Source organism: Schistocerca cancellata, chromosome 2 (genome assembly GCF_023864275.1).
Source record: "Schistocerca cancellata isolate TAMUIC-IGC-003103 chromosome 2, iqSchCanc2.1, whole genome shotgun sequence".
Lineage (NCBI taxonomy): Eukaryota > Metazoa > Arthropoda > Insecta > Orthoptera > Acrididae > Schistocerca > Schistocerca cancellata.
Window position 1 is genome coordinate 802,401,816 of NC_064627.1, and position 25,465 is coordinate 802,427,280.

Here is a 25,465-nt window from a genome sequence, read left to right on the forward strand (position 1 = left end):
AAGGACAGCTCAAGCCAGATGGCCTGTAGTACGCATCCCACTGACCCCAAACCACTGTCATCTGCGACTTCACTGACGTCACTACTGGTTCAAAACTGGCTCTGAGCGCTACGGGACTTCTGAGGTCATCAGTCCCCTAGAACTTAGAACTACTTAAACCAAACATACCTAAGGGCTGCACACACAGTCATGTCCAAGGCAGGATTCGAACCTGCGACTGTAGCACCTAGAACCGCTCGGCCACTCCGACCGGCTCACTACTGGTTCTGCCTCGGTGCCAGTGATGCCTTATGTCCCTCCCAGCAGCTGTTCACTTATAGGTCGGCAGGCCAATCCCAAGGATTATGCGCCAGCATACACGTCACATCACAGGTGTTACACAGTTGACAATAAATCCCATGGTCAACTTTAGTGCAGCTGTGCACTCTTGGGAGATCATGTTGTGATGCTTCTGTGAGTGATCCTGCACGTTCCTAATGAGGACAGCAGCGCCCATGTTGCGAACAAGCAATTCATTTCTCGTGTTCACATTTTGATTGTACGCCACAGACTTCATCCAACACCAAAACCAAAAATCAGTGGCGTAAGGTCTGGCAATCTTGGGAGCCAGTTAATCATACTTCCATGACCAATCCAGCAATTAAGGTAAGTTTGGTTGAGATGTTTGGTCACATATCTGTAAAATGTGGAGGGTCCCATGCTGGAAGTACAGCGCAGCCCATATGGCCACAGGAACGTCCTCATTGTGTTCAGCAAACTAATTTTCCAAAAAGTGCAAGTAATTCTGTGCTACCATTTGCAATTCTAAAATGGCTGGACATATCAAGATGTAACCGACCATGGAGCAGCAAACATCAATGGTAAAACGAACTCGTAAATTAGTTTCCACAACCTTGATGACTTTTACTTGTATTGTTGATATCATTCCATGTAAAGATAATGTCATCAGTGAATGCTATTAATAGAAACAAATGACGATTGTCTTTTAACCAGTGACCACATTCGTGTGACTTTTCAGCAACGTAAATACTGTACTCATGCTGTTTGTGAAATGGCTACAAGTTATCTGCATATAATGTTCGACACTGACGCGAGTAGAAAGTCTCATTGTGCTGGTGGTAGGACTGAGAGGAGAGAGGTCTCCTTCCCATTTTAACTACGCTGTCGGTCAGATTACAATTCATATTTTAGGCCATGATCTCCGTTTTCCCCAGTACTACATTTGGTATGTGTGATTTATGACTTTTTACATAAAGAAATTGTGGGTAGAATGTTCATATAATTGCATGTGTAACCTGTAGAGAACTTGTACCCAAGGGGCTGTAGCGGGGGCGACAGAGAACTGGGAGGAAGACAGAGTGCGGGCCATAAATGCTGTGTCCAGCGATCTGGCTGTGCGAGTGTTTCGGGTAAGCAGCGCCCTGTGAATTGTACCTAGTTCAAATGGTTCAGATGGCTCTGAGCACTATGGGAGTTAACTTCTGAGGTCATCAGTCCCCTAGAACTTAGAACTACTTAAACCTAACTAACCTAAGGACATCACACACATCCATGCCCGAGGGAGGATTCGAACCTGCGACCGTAGTGGTTGAGCGGTTCCAGACTGTAGCGCCTAGAACCGCTCGGCCACTCCAGCTGGCAATTGTACCTGCAGAGGGACTGCATGCCATGGCAGTCCACTCTTTCCTCTTCAGGATCGGAGCAGGAGGGTGCCAGTTCACATAACATCTTACCTGGGCCAGGCGACAGACCAGCGCATAGGTGGACAGTTGGCAGCGAGTGGTGGAGGAAGCCTTTTAAGAGAGACTGCTGTAATATGAGCTTTTGTGCAAACGGAAGGATGGTCATAACACTATAATTATTCTCATGTTAGAAAGCTGGGACAATACGAACAGAGCGTCTGGTGCACGTGTTCAGTGGAGGCAAAACTGATCCCGGGAAGTCACCAAGTTCTTTTAGCGAGTGGCAAAAACATATTTCATGGCCATGACTGTCTAGGAAGCTTAACAGCATTCTTTCAGGAACTGGAAAGATTAGGTCTCTCCATAAATGAGGGACTGTGGTCCCATCTAGGTAGACTTTTTTGCCGAAACATGGCCATGCTTACCCTGAGAATTACGCCTCCCTACTCTAATTTTTTTTTCAGGCAAGGGAGAGTTTGAGTTGCTGATTGGCTCCTCTCAGGATTCAGACAAGGGAGATTTCGAGTTGCTGATTGGCTCCTCTCAGGATATGCAAAGCAGAGGCTTGCTACGCCAGCGTGGGAAACCCCTTGTTATGTCTGGATTGGCTACCAGGCCAGCAGAACAGTCAAGAGGGGAGATTCAATAAGTAGAGGATAGTCTCATTGACTTGCACAGTATGGAGGCTTGGTGGAAAGTGTTGGTGATCCTTTGCCTCTTTGTCTTCTGGTAATCCACTGGGGGAGAACTTCAGGTCTTTCCCTAGCGGATGAAGCTTGTGGTCTGCAACTTGTGATGGACTAAGAGCCAGTGGCAGTTTCCAACTGTACGAACAACTCGGACATATCGTGTGTCACGAGAGTGAACTTATTCGTCCTGAGTCGGCCATCTGCGCCGTCGTGCTCATAAGTCAAATTGGTTTGATGAGACTAGTGAACGGGTGCACCTCACACTGAAATTTGCTGGGATTTCATGGCTCTAATAGGAAAGTTTCCTGTGTTCTAATAATCAGAACGCCAGTCCGCATAGTTTTCAAATTTTCGTGGACGAGTCAGAACATTATAGCTTCCATAGCGCTCCACTCCTTGCTCACAGCGTGCTGTTTTCTGCTGCTGCTTGAATCAAGGTGAAAGACTGAAGTATTGCTGCACCGGCGTAGGGTTGTTAAATTATATTCACAACTGCCTGTTCTCCGAAAACCATAGTTTGTGGTGTACTTGGTCGTAGCTGACTCCATTTGAATAGAATTCGGCCTGACAGTGGGTTCATGTATCAAAGTCTGATTGCATTGTAAAAGGGATTAATTCAAGGGAGAATTTGTATAGTTTCCACCCCAATGACTGCTTTGCCTACGAAGCACCATCCTTTTTCTGATTTATGTTTGTCATTTTTTAAGATTTATCTGCTCAGTTGTGGTTATAAAAGGATGAATAGAAACGTGTCATTATTTTTGTAAGCTTAAACACACCACTGTCCTCATTTATGCTCCATCAGCTACTTACTGTTTTTATTTTATTGTGGGTGGACCAGCAGCTCAAAATTCAGTCGTGTTAAATTAGTTAATTTGGTTATTAATTTGAGGTATGAAAGTGACTGCAGACACAGGCAACAAAAGTGCCATGAGTAACTTCACTAATTTCATAAACAAAAAAAATTAAGGGTGTAGGTAACGATTTGAAGGTTATTGATAAGATAATACTTTTCTTTATATAAAGATAATAACATTTAGCATCGCTTGGATACATTTTTATGATTAAAGGAAGCCACCGCTTTCATGACTATGCTGCACAATTTCAAGATTGTGCTGCTGTTCCTGTGCGGGTTGTTGAACTACACTCATGCTCATAAATTAAGGATAATGCTGATACATGGTGAAACAACGCTTTGGTGGGCGGTTTGCGGGTTTAAACCACCTCGGGGTATGACCATGCGGTGCATCTGACCTGCGGTCGTCGCACGGTGGCGCTGGCAGCAGTCCACATACGCAGAGGTGTGTTGGTGCATGTCAGACTACAGTGCAGCGAGTAAGTGTGCAGACGTTTTCAGACGTGCTAATGGTGACTGTGTGTTGAAAATGGCTCAGAGAACACATATTGATGACGTTATGAGGGTTAGAATACAAGGGCGACTGGAGGCTGGTCAAACACAGCAGGTCGTAGCACAGGCCTTTCGTGTGCCACAAAATGTGATCTGAAAATTATGGCGACGATTCCAGAAGACCTGTCCAGGCGCTACAGTACTGGACGTCCACAGTGTACAACACCACAAGAAGACCGATATCTCACCATTATTGCCAGCAGACGGCCACGGAGTACGGTAGGTAGCCTTCCTCGGGACCTTACCACAACCACTGGAACAGTTGTCTCCAGACACACAGTCTACAGACGACTGGACATGGTTTATTCGCCCGGAGACCTACAACGTGCATTCCACTGACCCCTGACCACCGGAAAGCCCGTAAAGCCTGCTGTGAAGAACACAGTACATGGCAATTGGAACAGTGGTCCCGGGTTATGTTCACGGACGAGTCCAGGTATAGTCTGAACAGTGATTCTCGCTGGCTTTTCATCTGGCGTGAACCAGGAACCAGATGGCAACCCCTTACTGTCCTTGAAAGGGACCTGTATTGAGGTCGTGATTTGATGGTGTGGGGTGGGACTATGATTGGTGCACGTACATACATGCGTCTCTTTTACAGAGGAACTGTAACAGGTCAGGTGTATCGGGACGTCATTTTGCACCAGTATGTCCGCCTTTTCAGGGGTGCAGTGGGTCCCAGCTTCCTCCTGATGGATGATAATGCACGGCCCCACCGAGCTGCCATCGTGGAGGAGTACCTTGAAACAAAACATATCAGGCGAATGTAGTGGCCTGCGTTTTCTCTAGACCTAAAACCCATCGAGCCTTGGATGCTCTAGGTTGACGTATCGCTGCACGTCCGCAAACCCCTATGACACCTCAGGAGCTCCGACAGGCGCTGGTGCAAGAATGGGAGGCTATACCCCAGCAGCTGCTCGACCACCTGATTCAGAATATGCCAACACGTTGTGCGGCCTGTGTACGTGTGCATGGTGATCATTTGCCTTATAGATGTCAAGGTACATACGCAGGAAACAGTGGCGTCTTGTAGCACACGTGTTTCGAGACAGTTTTATCAACTTATCACCAATACCGTGGACTTACAGCTCTGTGTCGTGTATGTTCCCTATGTGCCTATGCTATCAGCGCCAGTTTTGTATAGTGCCACGTTGTGTGGCACCACATTCTGCAATTATCCTTAATTTATGGGCATGAGTGTACAAGTACAGAAGAAAATGGGGACTTCGAAGAGTACCTGCTTCACGCAATGTGCTGAAAATTCTGGTAAACACCCTATGATCAGGAATTCGACGTGTCAGGAAACTCCAACGACATTCTTCGACAGCAGCAGGAGCGCTACGATAGCGGAAGGCGTAAACATACTCCATATCTGCATATTTATCATTAGTGTGGAAGTGTGTGATATTAGCTAGTGCAAGTACATCCACAGTTAACCGATACTTCTGTCTGATACACTCTCAGTCCCTTGCACTGTTTCACTCACAACACACGATGGACAACTTGTGCGTTCAGCAGACGAGTTTAATGGCAGAAAGACACACCGAGCAAAGAGGTTGAAAGCAACGAGGTAGGCTGGGCTATAATAAAATGTCAAACAGATTGGTTGGGTAAGCCTCATACTTGCGAGTCCTGTTTAAAAAACAAATGTATATTAAATGTGTTCTATCTCAGAAGACGTTTAGAATAAGAAACAGTCCATTTGTGCTTTTTTCAAATGAGCGTTTTTGTCATATTCCTGAATTTTCTTGAATTTTGACCATTCCTCCAAGGACATGCTATATATACACATATGTCCATATACATACACTCATATACAAGGCATACTAGGAACGTTGAGACGAACTTCGAGGAGTTACAGAGGGTGTCTTGAGGAACAAATCAAGGATAGGAACTCGTGTCCGGAAATGTCATCCAGCGACGCTACAGAGCGTCGAAGTTGTAGACGCTGGTGCCTGCCACAAGGCCATCCCTTCGGCAGCAAACATGCCTTCGTAAGCTGGCGGGCTGTAGATAGAATGTCTTGCAGCATCGTCTGTTATTCAGCGATCGCGATTAATTGTCACGATTGTCAGTGGAGCAGATGGGGCTAGCTGCTGAGTGGAAAGGCCTTGTTCCGTATGAATGTGACGCTCAGTCGCCTTGGCGGATGGTTTCGGCCACAGGCTGCCACCTGCAGTTCAGTTCTCCTCGGCCCATTAAAAACTCCAGTGTTTTTCGATACACAGGAGAAAAATAAACTATAGATGAAAACTGTGTCCGAAACCGTCATCCACCGATGCTACAGAGCATCGCATTCACATGACACAAGACCTATCTACGCAGCGCCTAGTTCCATAACCTCCACGGACTATCGTGGCAATCAACTGCGATCACTGAATAACACACAACATTGACATTATACTGAGTGCACTATCCGAAAATTACCTCGAGCAATTAAACAGAGAACCGACTCGTGGAGATAACATCTTGGACCTACTGATAACAAACAGACCCGAACTTTTCGACTCTGTAAGCACAGAACAGGGAATCAGTGATCATAAGGCCGTTGTAGCATCCCTGAATATGGAAGTTAATAGGAATACAAAAAAAAGGGAGGAAGGTTTATCTGTTTAGCAAGAGTAATAGAAGGCAGATTTCAGGCTACCTAACAGATCAAAACGAAAATTTCTGTTCCGACACTGACAATGTTGAGTGTTTATGGAAAAAGTTCAAGGCAATCGTAAAATGCGTTTTAGACGGGTACGTGCCGAGTAAAACTGTGAGGGACGGGAAAAACCCACCGTGGTACAACAACAAAGTTAGGAAATTACTGCGAAAGCAAAGAGAGCTTCACTCCAAATTTAAACGCAGCCAAAACCTCTCAGACAAACAGAAGCTAAACGATGTCAAAGTTAGCGTAAGGAGGGCTATGCGTGAAGCGTTTAGTGAATTCGAAAGTAAAATACTAGGTACCGACTTGACAGAAAATCCTAGGAAGTTCTGGTCTTACGTTAAATCAGTAAGTGGCTCGAAACAGCATGTCCAGACACTCCGGGATGATGATGGCATTGAAACAGAGGATGACAAGCGTAAAGCTGAAATACTAAACACCTTTTTCGAAAGCTGTTTCACAGAGGAAGACCGCACTGCAGTTTCTTCTCTAAATCCTCGCACAAACGAAAAAATGGCTGACATCGAAATAAGTGTCCAAGGAATAGAAAAGCAACTGGAATCACTCAACAGAGGAAAGTCCACTGGACCTGACGGGATACCAATTCGATTCTACACAGAGTACGCGAAAGAACTTGCCCCCCTTCTAACAGCCGTGTACCGCAAGTCTCTAGAGGAACGGAAGGTTCCAAATGATTGGAAAAGAGCACAGGTAGTCCCAGTCTTCAAGAAGGGTCGTCGAGCTGATGCGCAAAACTATAGACCTATATCTCTGACGTCGATCTGTTGTAGAATTTTAGAACATGTTTTTCGCTCGAGTATCATGTCGTTTTTGGAAACTCAGAATCTACTATGTAGGAATCAACATGGATTCCGGAAACAGCGATCTCAACCCAACTCGCTCTATATGTTAATGAGACCCAGAAAATATTAGATACAGGCTCCCAGGTAGATGCTATTTTTCTTGACTTCCGGAAGGCGTTCGATAGAGTTCCGCACTGTCGCCTGATAAACAAAGTAAGAGCCTACGGAATATCAGACCAGCTGTGTGGCTGGATTGAAGAGTTTTTAGCAAACAGAACACAGCATGTTGTTATCAACGGAGAGACGTCTACAGACGTTAAAGTAACCTCTGGCGTGCCACAGGGGAGTGTTATGGGACCATTGCTTTTCACAATATATATAAATGACCTAGTAGATAGTGTCGGAAGTTCCATGCGGCTTTTCGCGGATGATGCTGTAGTATACAGAGAAGTTGCAGCATTAGAAAATTGTAGCGAAATGCAGGAAGATCTGTAGCGGATAGGCACTTGGTGCAGGGAGTGGCAACTGACCCTTAACATAGACAAATGTAATGTATTGAGAATACATAGAAAGAAGGATCCTTTATTGTATGATTATATGATAGCGGAACAAACACTGGTAGCAGTTACTTCTGTAAAATATCTGGGAGTATGCGTGCGGAACGATTTGAAGTGGAATGATCATATAAAATTAATTGTTGGTAAGGCGGGTACCAGGTTGAGATTCATTGGGAGAGTCCTTAGAAAATGTAGTCCATCAACAAAGGAGGTGGCTTACAAAACACTCGTTCGACCTATACTTGAGTATTGCTCATCAGTGTGGGATCCGCACCAGATCGGGTTGACGGAGGAGATAGAGAAGATCCAAAGAAGAGCGGCGCGTTTCGTCACAGGGTTATTTGGTAACCGTGATAGCGTTACGGAGATGTTTAACAAACTCAAGTGGCAGACTCTGCAAGAGAGGCGCTCTGCATCGCGGTGTAGCTTGCTCGCCAGGTTTCTAGAGGGTGCGTTTCTGGATGAGGTATCGAATATATTGCTTCCCCCTACTTATACCTCCCGAGGAGATCACGAATGTAAAATTAGAGAGATTAGAGCGCGCACAGAGGCTTTCAGACAGTCGTTCTTCCCGCGATACCATACGCGACTGGAACAGGAAAGGGAGGTAATGACAGTGGCACGTAAAGTGCCCTCCGCCACACACCGTTGGGTGGCTTGCGGAGTATAAATGTAGATGTAGATGTAGACATTGCTAGACGTGCCACATATCATGTTTGCTGCCGAAAGTGTGGGGTATAACTTCGCCCCTCTGTAACATCGCTGGATGACGTTTCCAGACATGGGTTCCTATCCTCCATTTGTTCCTCAAGACACCCGCTACAAGTTCTAGAAGTTTGTAGCTACGTTTATGGGACACCCTGAATACATACATACTGATATACAAACACATACACTTAAGCGCCAAAGAAACTGGTAAAAGCACGCGTTTTCAACTACAGAGATATTTAAACAGGTAGAATACGGCGCTGCGATCGGCAATGCCTTTATAAGAAACAAGTATCTGGCACAGTTATTAGATCGGTTACTACTGTTACAATGGCAGGTTATCAACATTTAAGTGAGTTTGAACGTGTTGTTATAATCGGCGCACGAGCGACTGAACACAGCATCTACGAGGTAGCGATGAACTGGAGATTTTTCCGTACGACCATTTCACAAGTGCACCCTGAATATCAGGAATCCGGTAAAACATCAAATCTCCGACATCGCTGTGACCGGAAAAAGATCCTGCAAGAACGGTACCAACGACGACTGATGAGAATCGTTCAACGTGACAGAAGTGCAACCCTTCTGCAAATTGCTGCCGATTTCAATGCTGAGCAGTCACCAAGTGTCAGCGTGCGAACCATTCAACGAAACATCATCAGTACGGCCTTTCGGAGCCAAAGGCCCACTCGTCTGCACTTGACGACTGCACCAAACAAAGCTTTAAGCCTCACCTGGACTCGTCAACACCGACATTGGACTGCTGATGATTGGAAACATATTTCCTGGTCGGACAAGTCTCGTTTGAAATTGTATCGAGTGGATGGACGTGTACGGGTATGGAGACAACCTCATGAATCCGTGGACCCTGCATGTGAGCAGGGAACTGTTCAAGCTGGTGGAGGCTCTGTATTGGTGTGGGGCGTATAGTTGGAGTGATATGGGACCTCTGACAGGTGACACGTACGTAAGCATCCTGTCCGATCACCTGCATGCATTCTATATCTACATCTACATCCATACTCCGCAAGCCACCTGACGGTGTGTGGCGGAGAGTACCTTGAGTACCTCTATCGGTTCTCCCTTCTATTCCAGTCTCGTATTGTTCGTGGAAAGAAGGATTGTCGGTATGCCTCTGTGTGGGCTCTAATCTCTCGGATTTTATCCTCATGGTCTCTTCGCGAGATATACGTAGGAGGGTGCAATATACTGCTTGACTCTTCGGTGATGGTATGTTCTCGAAACTTTGACAAAAGCCCGTACCGAGCTACTGAGCGTCTCTCCTGCAGAGTCTTCCACTGGAGTTTATCTATCATCTCCGTAACGCTTTCGCGATTACTAAATGATCATGTAACGAAGCGCGCTGCTGTCCGTTGGATCTTCTCTATATCTTCTATCAACCCTATCTGGTACGGATCCCACACTGCTGACCAGTATTCAAGCAGTGGGCGAACAAGCGTACTGTAACCTACTTCCTTTGTTTTCGGATTGCATTTCCTTAGGATTCTTCCAATGAATCTCAGTCTGGCATCTGCTTTACCGACGATCAACATTATATGATCATTCCATTTTAAATCACTCCTAATGCGTACTCCCAGATAATTTATTGTATTAACTGCTTCCAGTTGCTGACCTGATATTTTGTAGCTAAATGATAAAGGATCTATCTTTCTGTGTACTCGCAGCACATTACACTTGTCTACATTGAGATTCAATTGCCATTCCCTGCACCATGCGTCAATTCGCTGCAGATCCTCCTGCATTTCAGTACAATTTTCCATTGTTACAACCTCTCGATACACCACAGTATCATCTGCAAAAAGCCTCAGTGAACTTCCGATGTCATCCACCAGGTCATTTATGTATATTGTGAATAGCAACGGTCCTATGACACTCCCCTGCGGCACACCTGAAATCACTCTTACTTCCGAGGACTTCTCTCCATTGAGAATGACATGCTGCGTCCTGTTATCTAGGAACTCCTCAATCCAATTACACAATTGGTCTGATAGTCCAAATGCTCTTACTTTGTTCATTAAACGACTGTGGGGAACTGTATCGAACGCCTTGCGGAAGTCAAGAAACACGGCATCTACCTGTGAACCCGTGTCTATGGCCCTTTGAGTCTCGTGGACGAATAGCGCGAGCTGGGTTTCACATGACCGTCTTTTTCGAAACCCATGCTGATTCCTACAGAGTAGATTTCTAGTCGCCAGAAAAGTCATTATACTCGAACACAATACGTGTTCCAAAATTCTACAACTGATCGACGTTAGAGATATAGGTCTATAGTTCTGCACATCTGTTCGACGTCCCTTCTTGAAAACGGGGATGACCTGTGCCCTTTTCCAATACTTTGGAACGCTACGCTCTTCTAGAGACCTATGGTACACCGCTGCAAGAAGGGGGGCAAGTTCCTTCGCGTACTCTGTGTAAAATTGAACTGGTATCCCATCAGGTCCAGAGGCCTTTCCTCTTTTGAGCGATTTTAATTGTTTCTCTATCCCTCTGTCGTCTATTTCGATATCTACCATTTTGTCATCTGTGCGACAATCTAGAGAAGGAACTACAGTGCAATCTTCCTCTGTGAAACAACTTTGGAAAAAGACATTTAGTATTTCGGCCTTTAGTCTGTCATCCTCTGTTTCAGTACCATTTTGGTCACAGAGTGTCTGGACATTTTGTTTTGATCCACCTACCACTTTGACATAAGACCAAAATTTCTTAGGATTTTCTGCCAAGTCAGTACATAGAACTTTACTTTCGAATTCATTGAACGCCTCTCGCATAGCCCTCCTCACACTACATTTCGCTTCGCGTAATTTTTGTTTGTCTGCAAGGCTTTGGCTATGTTTATGTTTGCTGTGAAGTTCCCTTTGCTTCCGCAGCAGTTTTCTAACTCGGTTGTTGTACCACGGTGGCTCTTTTCCATCTCTTACGATCTTGCTTGGCACATACTGATCTAACGCATTATGTACGACGGTTTTGAACTTTGTCCACTGATCCTCAACACTATCTGTACTTGAGACAAAACTTTTGTGTTGAGCCAACAGGTACTCTGAAATCTGCTTTTTGTCACTTTTTCTAAACAGAAAAATCTTCCTACTCTTTTTAATATTCCTATTTACGGCTGAAATCATCGATGCCGTAACCGCTTTATGATCGCTGATTCCCTGTTCTGCGTTAACTTTTTCAAATAGTTCGGGTCTGTTTGTCACCAGAAGGTCTAATATGTTATCGCCACGAGCTGGTTCTCTGTTTAACTGCTTAAGGTAGTTTTCAGATAAAGCACTTAAAAAAATTTCACTGGATTCTCTGTCCCTGCCACCCGTTATGAACGTCTGAGTCTCCCAGTCTATATCCGGCAAATTAAAATCTCCACCCAGAACTATAACATGGTGGGGAAATCTACTCGAAATATTTTCCAAATTATCCTTCAGGTGCTCAGCCACAACAGCTGCTGAGCCAGGGGGCCTATAGAGACATCCAATTACCATGTCTGAGCCTGCTTTAACCGTGACCTTCACCCAAATCATTTCACATTTCGGATCTCCGTCAATTTCCTTCGATACTATTGCACTTCTTATCGCTATAAACACGCCTCCCCCTTCACTGTCCAGCCTGTCTCTGCGGTATACATTCCAATCTGAGTTTAGGATTTCATTACTGTTTACGTCTGGTTTCAGCCAACTTTCTGTCCCTAGTACTATATGGGCGTTGTGACCGTTTATTAATGACAGCAGTTCTGGGACCTTTCTGTAGACGCTCCTGCAGTTTACTATTAGCACATTAATATTGTTATTCCCTGTTGCATTTTGCCTACTCCTACCTTGCCGCGTCTCAGGAGGCGTCTTGTCGGGCCTAGGGAGGGGATTCTCTAACCTAAAAAACCCCCATGTGCACTCCACACGTACTCCGCTACCCTTGTAGCCGCTTCCGGCGTATAGTGCACGCCTGACCTATTCAGGGGGACCCTACATTTCTCCACCCGATAGCGGAGGTCGAGAAATTTGCACCCCAGATCTCCGCAGAATCGTCTGAGCCTATGGTTTAAGCCTTCCACTCGGCTCCAAACCAGAGGACCGCGATCGGTTCTGGGAACGATACTACAAATAGTTAGCTCTGATTTCACCCCGCGAGCGAGGCTTTCCGCCTTCACCAATTCCGCCAACCGCCTGTACGAACTGAGGATGACCTCTGAACCCAGACGGCAGGAGTCATTGGTGCCGACATGATCAACAATTTGCAGTCATGTCCATTGTGAATTCCGACGGACTTGGGAAATTCCAGCAGGACAATGCGACACCCCACACGTACAAAATTGCTACAAAATGGTTCCAGGAACGCTCCTCTGAGTTTAAATACCTCCTCTGGCCACCAAACTCCCCACACATGAGCATTATTGAACATATCTGGGATGCCTTGCAGTGTGCTGTTCAAAAGACATCTCCACCCCGTCGTACTCTTATGGATTTATGGACAGCCCTGCAGGATTCGTGAGTTCCTTCCAGCACTACTTCGGACATTAGTCGAGTGCATGCCATCTCGTGTTGCGGCACTTCTGCGTGCTCGCCGAGGTCCTACACGATATTAGGCAGGTGTGCCAGTTTCTTTGAGTCTTCGATGTACAAATACATTCACAGATACGTACATACATAGAAACACATACAGTTTTACATTAATGTGAGTATAAACAGAAAAATATTCACTGGTATCCGAACAGTCAATGTATGGGCACAAAGGGTGGTCAGAAAAAGTCTGGAAAGCTTGCAAGGGTGTTGCACGGTAGGTTGTGTTGAGAAATAATTGTTAAGAAAAAAATTCGATACGTTACGCCTTTTCCGAGTTAATTGACGCCGAAGTTAGCAAATTCAAGCACTCGTGAGCGACGGTGTCTTCAGACGTGTTCTTTGTTTGATTAAGAGAGGGGTACAAAACATTGACGCGGGACGGTAGTAGGATCAAATCCCTGCCAGAGGCCGAACAGTCTCGTGCCCTGTCACGTACGCTATGAAAACAACTGACACTGTCCGGTGGACCGCTTGAATTTGAGCGCACACAGGCCTGATTGGGTAATTTCAATGCTTATTAACTCGGAAACGGCGCAACGTATCGAATTTTTTCTTAAGACTTATTTCTCAGCACAACCTACCCTGCAACACTGTTACAAGTTTGTCAGTCTGTTTCTGACCATCCGTCATACAGAACAGTTGTGTACGTAACGCGAATGCCGCAAGTCTTGGTTATATTTGCGAACTCGTGTACTTGCTCTTTTTTCTACGCAGGTATGTTCAACTTGTAACCGATTACGGACTCAAGTGACGAGTTTCCAGTTAAATGAGCAGTGGCGGGGACAGGTAGTAGTAGTAGTAGAAGGGTTTCGTGGGCGCACGACAGCAAGGTCTTCAGCGCCCGTTCAGTATCATAGTGAGACGGGTGTCAAGAAAAAAACTCAGAACATTCACATCAAACGGAACATAATACACAGGGAACAATCATGGAAAAATATGTGCTCACCCACACCGAAGCGTGGGATGAAGCAGGGCGTCAGCAGTAAAACACGGGCAACACAGGAAGAAAAAGGTAGAGGGAGCTAAAACAATGGAGCAGATGGAAGTGGCTGGCTGACCGCAAGGAAAAAAGGGAGGAGTCAGCCACTCTGCAATACACTAAAACCGCCAGCCTAAAAGTTTAGGCCAGAGTCCAGACACATCACAAAACTTAAAAACCCTAGACACACACGTCTCATCGTTAGCTAAAACACAGGGCAGATCCCCATCAACTTGTGCTTCTGCCCTTGCATCACGGTATAAAACGCAGTCTGTTAAAATGTGCCGGACAGAGATGTGCACACCACAAGCATCACAAAACGGAGGATCCTCCCGCCGTAATAAATAGCTGTGTGTCAGAGGACAGTGCCCGATCCAAAGACATGTGAGCGCCACCTCTTCCCGCCTGAGCAGCCGGCAGGAGGAACGCCACGGCCGAGTGGTTGACTTTACCGACCGCAGTTTATTGGCCGTCACCGCCAGCCATTCGTCCTCCCACAACTCCATGCACTTCCTGTGGAGTGCAGCGATGACTGACTGCAAGGGGATAGGACACTGGACCACATCCTGCTCTCTGCAGGCCTCCTTGGCAGCCCGATCAGCCTGTTCATTGCCCCATATGCCGACATGACCAGGCACCCAGCAGAAGGATACCTCTTTACCCCGCCGTTGGAGCAAGTACAGTTGGTCATGTATCAGCTGGATCATCTCTTCAGTCGGGTACAGGTTCTGCAGTGACTGTAAGGCACTAAGAGAATCGGAGCAGAGAAGAAATCGATCGCCCCGAACACGATGCATCTGCTCCAGTGCCGTCAGGATCGCGTGGAGCTCCGCTGCGAAAACGGTATATTCAGCAGGGAGGCGAATCCGGGTAACATGGGACAGGTAAAGCGAGTATCGAAGCAGACAGAGACGGCGAGTTTGGGGGAGTTCGTCATAGGACCAGCTGACGTGTTCAAAGGAATTGTACGGGGCTCATTTCTGATCTCTATTGCAGACTGTAACTTGGGTGTTGCAGCAGCAGTGACCTCGACGGTGCGTGGATACGGCGTCGGGTGCAGACGTTCATCTTTTTCGGAGGCGTTCACACGACCAGTCTGCTTCATTACACGACCCGTCTTGAAGTCCTCTTGTTTAGGACGAAAACTATTGGCTTTACTTCGGCGACGGTGTTCATAAAACGGCTACCCCCAAGAAGCCAAACCAATTCGTCTTGTCCGCGAGCTCCACCTTCAGGAATGACAGAAAATTGGTCTTTGCTGATTTTTCACGAGGCATGTTTGTAATGTCATCTGTGTCTCCTACGTCGACATTGAACTTAACAGTCTCACTTGCACGTTCTTTCCCAAGAAGCGGTCATTGCAAAGTCACTCCGACGCGTAACCAAGGGCCATGTGTAGCCAAATATGCGTTACGGTGTTCCTTTGTTATCATTCTCTGAATTCAACATATGCAGTTCAAAAGAATTAAGGGAACATGTGAATCAACGCCCGACGTGTTAAACCTATTTTGATACAGGCGATTCCTGTGCTCTTATTGCACGGCTTGAGATCTTCGCTTTCAATGTATGCAACACTTACAATCATTCACCATCTGTTGGCTGTGACATGCATTACAGTATCAGGTGGCCCCTCAGAAGGAAGTGAATACCACGTTACAGTGTGTTCTAGTGAGGTACACAAATGGCGGTTGTCATTTGTGGACATTGTGTTCAAGCAAGCACATGCAATGCAACATCTTAATGCAATGTGCAAGGACGGTCTGTTTCGTCCAAAAAGGATGTACTTCCGTCGTGTTTCTGCATATGCCAATGACTTTCAATTTGTCACCTACAGGTTGTGGATATGCTGCAGGGAGGAAGGTCAGCACACAAGACGAGTTGGTCAAGGTCGCCAATGCATTAAAACGCCACGAGACGACAGATATCCCGCCCTCTCTGCGTTGCTGCGCCGCACGGATCCCGTCGGAACACTGCAAGACGATATCAGAAGGGCCAGTGCAGCCGCTCTATCCGATCGGACTGTAATGAACGGGTTACGAGAAAGAACAGTACGGCGCAGACAACCAGTTAGGGTATGCCCCTTGACACGACAACATCTTGCAGCTCATCTTTGGTTCTACCTTTCTCATGTCAACTCACAACGTGATCACTGGCGAAAAGTATTATTCACAGACGAGTCCAGATATCCTCCGCCACAAAGTGATGGCCGTATTCACGTGTGGAGACCCGTGGTGAATGGCACGTCGCAAATGTAGTCCAGGACAATTAACAGATTTCCAAGATTCTGTGATGGTGCGGGGGACTTCAGTTTTGACAGCCATACCAATCTTGTCGTTGTCCATGTTCGCCTTACCGCCAAGCAGTACATCGAACAGATGATGTTGGATCATGTGGTGGATGCCGCATATGGTCATGATCCCGTATCCTTACTAATGCCAGGACCCGTGTGGCAGACGTCAGCAGTGATATCTTGCGTAGACTGAACAGTGAGGTAATGGAATGGCAGGCGGTGAGTCCTGACATAAATCTCACCGTGCTTATGTGGGACAAGCTTGACGGACATGTTCGTGATCGTCCTGTTCCACAATGACTCTCCAAGAACTCCCATCGTCTCTTGTTGAAGAATGGGAACGCATGCCACAGGGTGACGTCGGTAGACTTATATGGAGCGTGCCACGTATGTGCCAGGCAGTGACAAACGCTAACGGAGGTCATATACGTTATTGAAGCTTTCAAAGTCCAATGAAAGGCTCCCAGTATGAAGGGACTAATGATTGTTTCCACTTTGTTTTCGACGTCTGTCGGACATTTCATTCATTTAAACTATCGAGGATGTAATAGTGTTTTGTTGTGTACTTAATTTGTGAAAGATAAAAGTAGAGCTTGGAAACATACCCAGTCCTCAATTATTGGTCATTGGAGTATGGCTGACGCCCAAATTCATGTACCCCTAACTCTTTTGAACACTGTATATCTATAAATGCGTACATAATATTGCCTCAGTAAAACAAGTCTGCATGTGTGGTAACGATTCTAAATATTCATCTCCCTACATGCAGATTAGATGTCACGTAAGAGACATGGCGCAATCTTCCTTACACTTTCTGCAGCGACAAAAAAGAATGTATCGCGAGATTCAAGATAGTTTCTGGGGTGGTTCGATTTTGACCTCTGTTGTAAGATTAGTTCTCCTAAAACCAGTTAACAGAAGGAGAACCCGTCTTCTTTATTTAGTTTAAATTTCTCACTATCTTTGAAAGAAGTATTTCACTACATATCGTTGAGAAGATAAGAATGTTCGATTAGAGGACGGATTAGTCTCTGCGAATGCTAATCTGGGCATCAGTATCAAACGAATTCAGTTTAATATAAAGATGGGGGGTAATTTTGTAAATATTTTTATATATTTGTAAAATAGGGTCATATTTAAGGAGCAGTGGAATAATTTCTAAAAAGAAAGATTACATCTGTTACTAAACAGCAATTTTTATGTGGTTATAGCAATTTTTTAACTAAAATAATTTTGCTTGCCATTACGGCAATTTTTTGACGACAGAGAAAGCCACGTTATGATACAATTAATGAAATATTCTACATCTGCATCTATATCTATACTCCATAAGTCACCTTACGGTGTGTAGTCGAGGGTACTTTGTGTACCAATGTCACTTCTCCATTTTCCTGTTACAGACACGAGTAGTTCGCCGGAAGAACAATAGCTGATAAGCCTCTGTGTACGCTCAGATCTCTCTAATTTTCGCTTCAGGGTTTTTCACGAGGAGTACGTAGGTGGAAGGAATATATTGGTTGCCTCTTCACGGAACGTACGCTCTCGGAGGTGGTTCACACTGTTGGCAAAAACTGAGCATCACCATGGCGCTTTCAGGCTTACTAAATGAACCTGTAACGAAACGTGCTGCTCTTCTTTGGATCATCTCATTTACCTTTATCAGTCCTATCCGGCACGTATCGCAACCTAACGAGCAATATTCAGGTAGCGGTAAAAGGAATATTTTGTAAGCTACTTCCTTCATTGATGGACTACATTTTCTGAGAGAATATGAGCAGTCAGACGTATTCGCAAAAAAATTACAACCTCTGCAGTGAATCGTCGTTTTTCATTCACAGAATTACTCCGCATTGGACAACTGTCTTGTCATTTTCGGTCAGTATTGAAAACTGTCATTATCAGAAGCCCCTGTGTTCGTTGTTAGTGACACAATATTACTGCTATTCGTACTCATAACTCCTCGCTTAGCAGGGAGATGGGGCTTCTAAGAAGCCTCGGACTCTATTTCACCTCCTCCCACCCTCTCCGCTACAAAATGGGCCACATTTATCGGAGATTACAGCGATTTCGTTTCCGGCGGGAGTAGGGCTTGGCCGTAAAACTGCTGGGAGTAGAGTGACAGACTCCTTTCTCACAATTTTACAGCTGTTACTAATCAGTGTCCGGAGAACGCACCGTATACAGAAGTAAGTAGCACTACACTGACCAGATCGACATAGAAATTACTCAGACCCGATACTGAGGAAACGGAAGGCAGCACGATTAAAAGTTAGGTGATAGTTTAAAGACGACATTCACATCTCGCGGAGGGTTAGCTACAAGAAACTGTGTTGTATCTGGCCTGTACAGCTTATTACGTATGCCAGTATTTCACCCAGAAAAGCGAATACTCATTCAAGGAGACAGAGCAATGAATGAGAGAGGAAGAGAGAGAGAGAGGGGGGGGGGGATACTAGCAGTGTATATTTCGGTTTTCTGATGAGGTAAGCGATATCCCCTGCTGCATACTTACGCGCTTCACAGATTCTAACCGAGCGAGGTGGCACAGTGGCTAGCACACTGGACTCGCATTCGGGAGTACGACGGTTCAATCCCGCGTCCGGCCATCCTGATTTTGGTTTTCCGTGATTTCCCAAAATTACTCCAGGCAAATGCTGGGATGGTTCCTTTGAAAGGGCACGGCCTACTTCCTTCCCCGTCCTTCCCTAATCCGATGAGACGGATTACCTCACTGTTTGGTCTCTTCCCCCAAACAATCCAATCCAATCCAATCCACAGATTTTGAATGACATTAAGAACGTGAGTAGAGACAGTAGGTATATTTACTACACAGCTATTCACGACGCTTCGTTGGCAGTAACCTTCCATGATTACATCATCAGTTATGACTGTATCGGTCGGTTCGTCGATTTTACTTCCAGTCGCGGATTATAATCATATACAACCCCTTGATTTACGAATTATCCATACCCAAAGACTGGAAAGTCGCACTGGTCACACCAGTACTCAAGAAAGGAAATAGGAGTCAGTCGGTGAATTAGAGATCCATGTCAGTGACGTCGAAGGAATATGGAATGAAACTTTTATAGAAGAAAATTGGTGGAAAGACAGGGTAAAGTGGAAAAGTATCGCAACCACGCTGGACGCTGGATAAAGGGGAAACAAAAACGACGAAGACACTGTGTTCGAACATTATGAATTACATTGAAGAGAACGGTCTATTGACCCATAATCAGCACGCATTCAGAAAATATCATTCCTGTAAAACACAACTACCTGTTTACACGCACGAAGTGTTTAGTGCCATCGACGGGGATTGATTTCACATTTCTAGATGTCCAGAAGACTTGCGACGCTGTTCCTCACAAAAGGTTTCTATTCAAATTGCGTGCCTATGGAGTATCGAGTCAGTTGTCCTACTGGGTTCGTGTTTTCCTGTCCAAAGCGTCACAGTACATAGTAATCAAAGGACGGTCATCGAGTAAAATAGAAGTGGTGTCTCTCGTTCTCCAAAGAAGTTTATAGGCCCTCTGAATTTCTTAATTTACACTGCGCAACAAAATTAAAGGATCAATTTTTCGAAACGCCACAATTGTCCACCATTACGGTGCATAAATTTGAAATTTTGCTGAAAGTTGTCTACAGCTTTCCCTGCGAGGTCACCATCGCTCTCGGAAACGCTTCAAACAGCAAGGTGTTTACGAAAAAAAAGCTGCAGCTCAGAAGTTCATGTAAGCTGTAAGATAGGTTAATGATGTCACACTGACCCTAAATTTCAGCAAAATCCTACCCAAGGCCACCGTAGACGTATCGCACAATGGAAAGGTCGTCCCACCTCCTCTTACCCACATCTCACATCTTATTTTGACGTCTTTGCGATGGAGGTCAGAAAGGCGACACCTAGGTTCAAATCACGCTTGTGGGTGACCTAGGAACATATTTAAGACACACCACCGCTCAGAATCCACACAAAAAGACCTCAAAGGGCGACACAATGGGCGTCAACAAAACTATCCCCTTCCCTGTGGCGTTGATTCCCACACATCATTTCGAAGTCGAAAGATAAATTTTAACATGACCCAAAGCAGCAAAGGTTCCTCTTTTTTTTTTTTCAGCGCTCCTGTTTTCCGATCTTCTTTGGTGTGATCACACGGGAGTGCAACGTTAACATCTGTGTGAATAAAACGGCAAAGGTTCCCTCTAAGACCCTAGTTCGGTAACATCCTCGGTGCCACCTAAACTGCTTTTCTGAGCGTGTTAGAAGTGCACCTGTCAGAAACCTCATCATCAATTCAGACCAGTGACTTCTCTAACGTCTGAAGGTGGGAAATCACCACCCAAGGGGTGTCGAAGGACTTGCATAACCGTCAGTCGCTGAAGCGGCCGTCAAGCTGATTTGGTGTCGAAATTGAAAAGATATATCTTTAACGTACTCAACAAAAGTGCGTGGGTAGCACCGACGGTGTTATCGAACTGGGGGCTGTTAGAGGGATGCTTTGTCGCCTTATGCAGACACCTGTTACTGTTGCAATCATGCCTGATCACGCCACAGGATGGCGGCAAACAGGAGGGTTGAAATAGCACAAGCATCCTTTGCTACTTTGGATAAAAAATGGTTCAAATGGCTCCAAGTACTATGGGACTTAACATCTGAGGTCATCAGTCCCCTAGGCTTAGAACTACACTACTGGCCATTAAAATTGCTACTCCAAGAAGATGACGTGCTACAGACGTTAAATTCAACCGACAGGAAGAAGATGCTGTGATATGCAAATGATTAGCTTTTCAGAGCATTCACACAAGGTTGGCGCCGATGGCACACCTACAACGTGCTGACATGAAGGAAGTTTCCAACCGATTTCACATACACAAACAGCAGTTGACCGGCGTTGCCTGGTGAAACGTTGTTGTGACGCCTCGTGTCAGAAGGAGAAATGCGTACCATCACGTTTCCGACTTTGATAAAGGTCGGATTATAGCCTATTGCGAGTGCGGTTTCTCGTATCGCGACATTGCTGCTCGCGTTGGACGAGATCCAATGACTGTTAGCACAATATGGAATCAGTGGGTTCAGGAGGGTAATACGGAACGCTGTGCTCGATCCCAACGGCCTCGTATCACTGGCAGTCGAGATGACAGGCACCTTATCAGCATAGCTGTAACGGAATCGAGCAGCCACGTTTTGATCCCTGAGTCAACAGATAGGGACGTTTGCAAGACAACAACCATCTGCACGAACAGTTCGACGACGTTTGCAGCAGCATGGACTATCAGCTCGGAGACCATGGCTGCGGTTACCCTTGACGCTGCATCACAGACAGGAACGCCAGCGATGGTGTTCTCAACGACGAACCTGAGTGCACGAATGGCAAAACATCATTTTTTCGGATGAATCCGGGTTCTGTTTACAGCATCATGATGGTCGCATCCGTGTTTGGCGACGTCGTGGTGAACGCACATTGGAAGCGTGTATTCGTCATCGCCATACTGGCGTATCACCCGGCGTGATGGTATGGGGTGCCATTTGCTACACGTCTCGGCCACCTCTTGTTCGCAATGGCTTTGAACAGTGGACGTTAAATTTCAGATGTGTTACGTCCCGTGGCTGTACCCTTCATTCGATCCCTGCGAAACCCTACATTTCAGCAGGATAATGCACGACCGCATGTTGCAGCTCCTGTACTGGTCTTTCTGGATACAGAAAATGTTCGACTGCTGCCCTGGTCAGCACATTCTCCAGATCTCTCACCAATTGAAAACGTCTGGTGAATGGTGGCCGGGCAACTGGCTCGTCACAATACGCCAGTCACTACTCTTGATGAACTGTGGTATGGTGTTGAAGCTTCATGGGTAGCTGTACCTGTACACGACATCCAAGCTCTGTTTGACTCAACGCCCAGGCGTAGCAAGGCCGTTATTACTGCCAGAGGTGGTTGTTCTAGGTACTGATTTCTCAGGATCTAAGCACCCAAATTTCGTGTAAATGTAATAACATGTCAGTTCTAGTATAATATATTTGTCCAGTGAATACCCGTTTATCATCTGCATTTCTTCTTGGTGTAGCAATTTTAATGGCCAGTAGTGTACTTACTAACCTAAGGACATCACACACATCATGGCCGAGGCAGAATTAGAACCTGCGACTGTAACTATTTCGGATCATGTTCAAATTTTGTAGAATGGTTTTGAACGGTCCCTAGTTGTCCCAACCAGTACGTCAGAGCAAAAATTGCGTTCGCACTGCACTTCAAAGGGGTGCGATCACATTCAATGGGGATGCAGCCCCACAATATCCATTGAGAAAGACTGAAATGTCCGAGGGTGTCAGGAGAGTCACAAGTTGTCAAGAACGTTTTCCTGTTGCTTGTTACACTGTGAAATGTCGTTTTCGACCGTGAAATGTGTGGGAATGAATGCTCTAGGGGAAGTGGTGGTTTCATTGTCGCCCTTTGTGCCACCCCATGTTTTCCTCTGCCACCCACAGAAAAACCATGTGATTTCAACGCTGGGTATCGCGGTTCTCGCCAGTATAGCAGAGACGTCAAAAAAGGGGTGAGATGTGGGGAAGAGGAGGTAGGATGACCTCCCCATTGTTTTATACGTCCACGGTGGCGTTGGGTTCGATTGCGCTGAAATTTAGTGTCAGTGTGTCGTTATTAACCTATCTTACAGCTCACATGAACTTCTGAGCTATGGTCTTTTTTTCAGATATGCAGACACCTTGCTGTTTGGAGCGTTGCCGATCCCGAGGGTGACGTCACAATATGTCATGCTTTTGCACCATTACATTGCGCCAAATTTCAAAACTTATGTGTCAGAATGAGAGGGAGTTACGACGTTTGGAAAAAAATGATCCTTTAATTATATTTCGCAGTGTATATAAACGATTTAGGAGACACTCTGAGCACACTCTTAGATTGTCTGGTGATGATACTGTCAATTACCGGTTAGCAAAATCATCAGAAGACCAAAAACAATTGTAAACTGACTTGGACACGATATCTCTTGTCTGTATGGTAGGAAATGTGGCAGTTGACTCTAAACAAAGAAAAGTGTGTGTGTGTGTGTGTGTGTGTGTGTGTGTGTGTGTGAGTGTGAATTCCTAAGGGACCAAATAACGAAAAGTGTGAGGTCATTCACATGAGTACGGTACGAAAATAAATCCGTTAAATTTCAGTAACACTATAAATCACACAAATGTAAAGGCCGTCAGCTGATCTATCAAGGAACTACAATTTCGAACAACCTGAACTGGAACGTTGACTATGATAACGTTGTGGGGAAGGCAAACACAGACTGCATTTTATTGGCAGAATACTTTGTAGATGCAACAGTTCAACGGAACAGATTGCCTACACAATTCTTTTTCCGTTCTTTGTTAGATGCTGTAGTGCGGTAGGGGATCCTCACCGGATAAAATTGACGGAGGACATCGAAAAATCCAAAGAAGTTCAGTTCCTTTTGTTCCATCGCGAAACAGGGACGAGAGCGTGAGGGATATGATAAGCGAGTTGGGTGGCAATCATTAAAACTCAGGCGTTGTAAGTTGCGGCGATATCTTTCCACAAAATTTCAGCCACCAACTTTCTCCTCCATATACGAAAATATTTTGTTGACGCCCGCCTACAAAGGGAGAAGGATCGTTGTAAAAAAATAGGAGAAACCAGAGCTCGAAGATTTAGGTGTCATTTTTCCCACGCGCTGTACGAGACTGGGACGGTAGAGCAGTAGTGCGCATGTCAGCCTCGGTAGCTGAGTGGTCAGCCCGGCCGAATGCTAAGCTAAGGGGCCCCAGTTCGATTCCCAGCTGGCCCGGAGATTTTTCTCCAGTAAGAGACTAAGTGCTGTGTAGTCCTATCATCATCATCATCTCATCCACATTGATGCTCAAGTCGACAAAGCGGCGTCAACTCAAAAGACTTGATCTAGGCGAACGGTCTACCTGACGTGAGACCCTAGCCACACGACATTTCATTTCAGTGGTTCGATGAAACTTCTGCCAGGCACTTACGTGCCAGTTGGAGAGAGTAATCATATAGATGAAGACCAGGGTTCCCAAAACTGAGTTCCGCGGAACGCTGGTGTTGCCTGGGAAGCGAATAAGTGTTTCGCAAAAAGCTATTACTAACATTGTGATTTTCTCGATATTTTGACAATACTAACTACGTTTTAAATTTTTTATTGTGATTTGTACGTTATCAGTTAGGATATAAAATGGCTCTAATCACTTAGTAAAACAAGATTTTGTCATTTTTTAAAAACATTACTAAACTTCAAAATAAACAAGGCATTACGTCAGAGTACAGGGATCGTCAAAGTTTTCAGCCAGAGCAGAAGTGTGGGAGCGCCTGGGCCTTGAATAATAGAACCCTGACTGGACTTCTGCTCACAATTACAAATATACTGAGCTCCAGATTATTTGCATTAATGTGGATCCGAGACTGAGAGGGTTACCAAAAGACAGAGAACCCAAAGTATACATATTTGTATCGGAAACTGCTATTTATTGTAATTACAATACATGCAATACATGATACATGCCTTATTTGAAATCCCGCTGCATTACTCGGCGTCAACCGACAATGTATTTACAAAATCACACTTTCAAAACACCTTAGGAGCACTTAACCTCAGTTCACTTTTGGAAAATATTTATAGTCCTCTGGCGTTAGAGGGCTCCGATTTGTAGCGTGTAACATTGTGGTGTGTAATGTAACTATGTCTGTTCGTGAGACACAGCCTGCTGTAATCAAGTTTCGAATTCGAAGTGTTCTTCCACAAAAGAGGTGCCTCCTTCAGCATGACAATGCCATACCACACACGGGAGGGTTTCCATGTAGCAAATGGATCAGCAGCAGACAATTATTACGGAAAGCGGGGCGACCAAGAACTGGCAGAAGTGAGGTGGACATTGCTATAGTGCAGTAGGCCATACAACGGCGTCTTTCAAAATCAACAAGACGTAGCATTCTGGAAACAGGCATTCCACAATGGACAGTGGACCGGATTCTTTTATTTTTGAAAACATTATTGGAGATATCACTGATCGAAATATATAATCTTTGGAGTTAATTATAACAGTGTAGCTCGCAAGGCACATTTAATAAAAGGTAACCAGTTGCGAT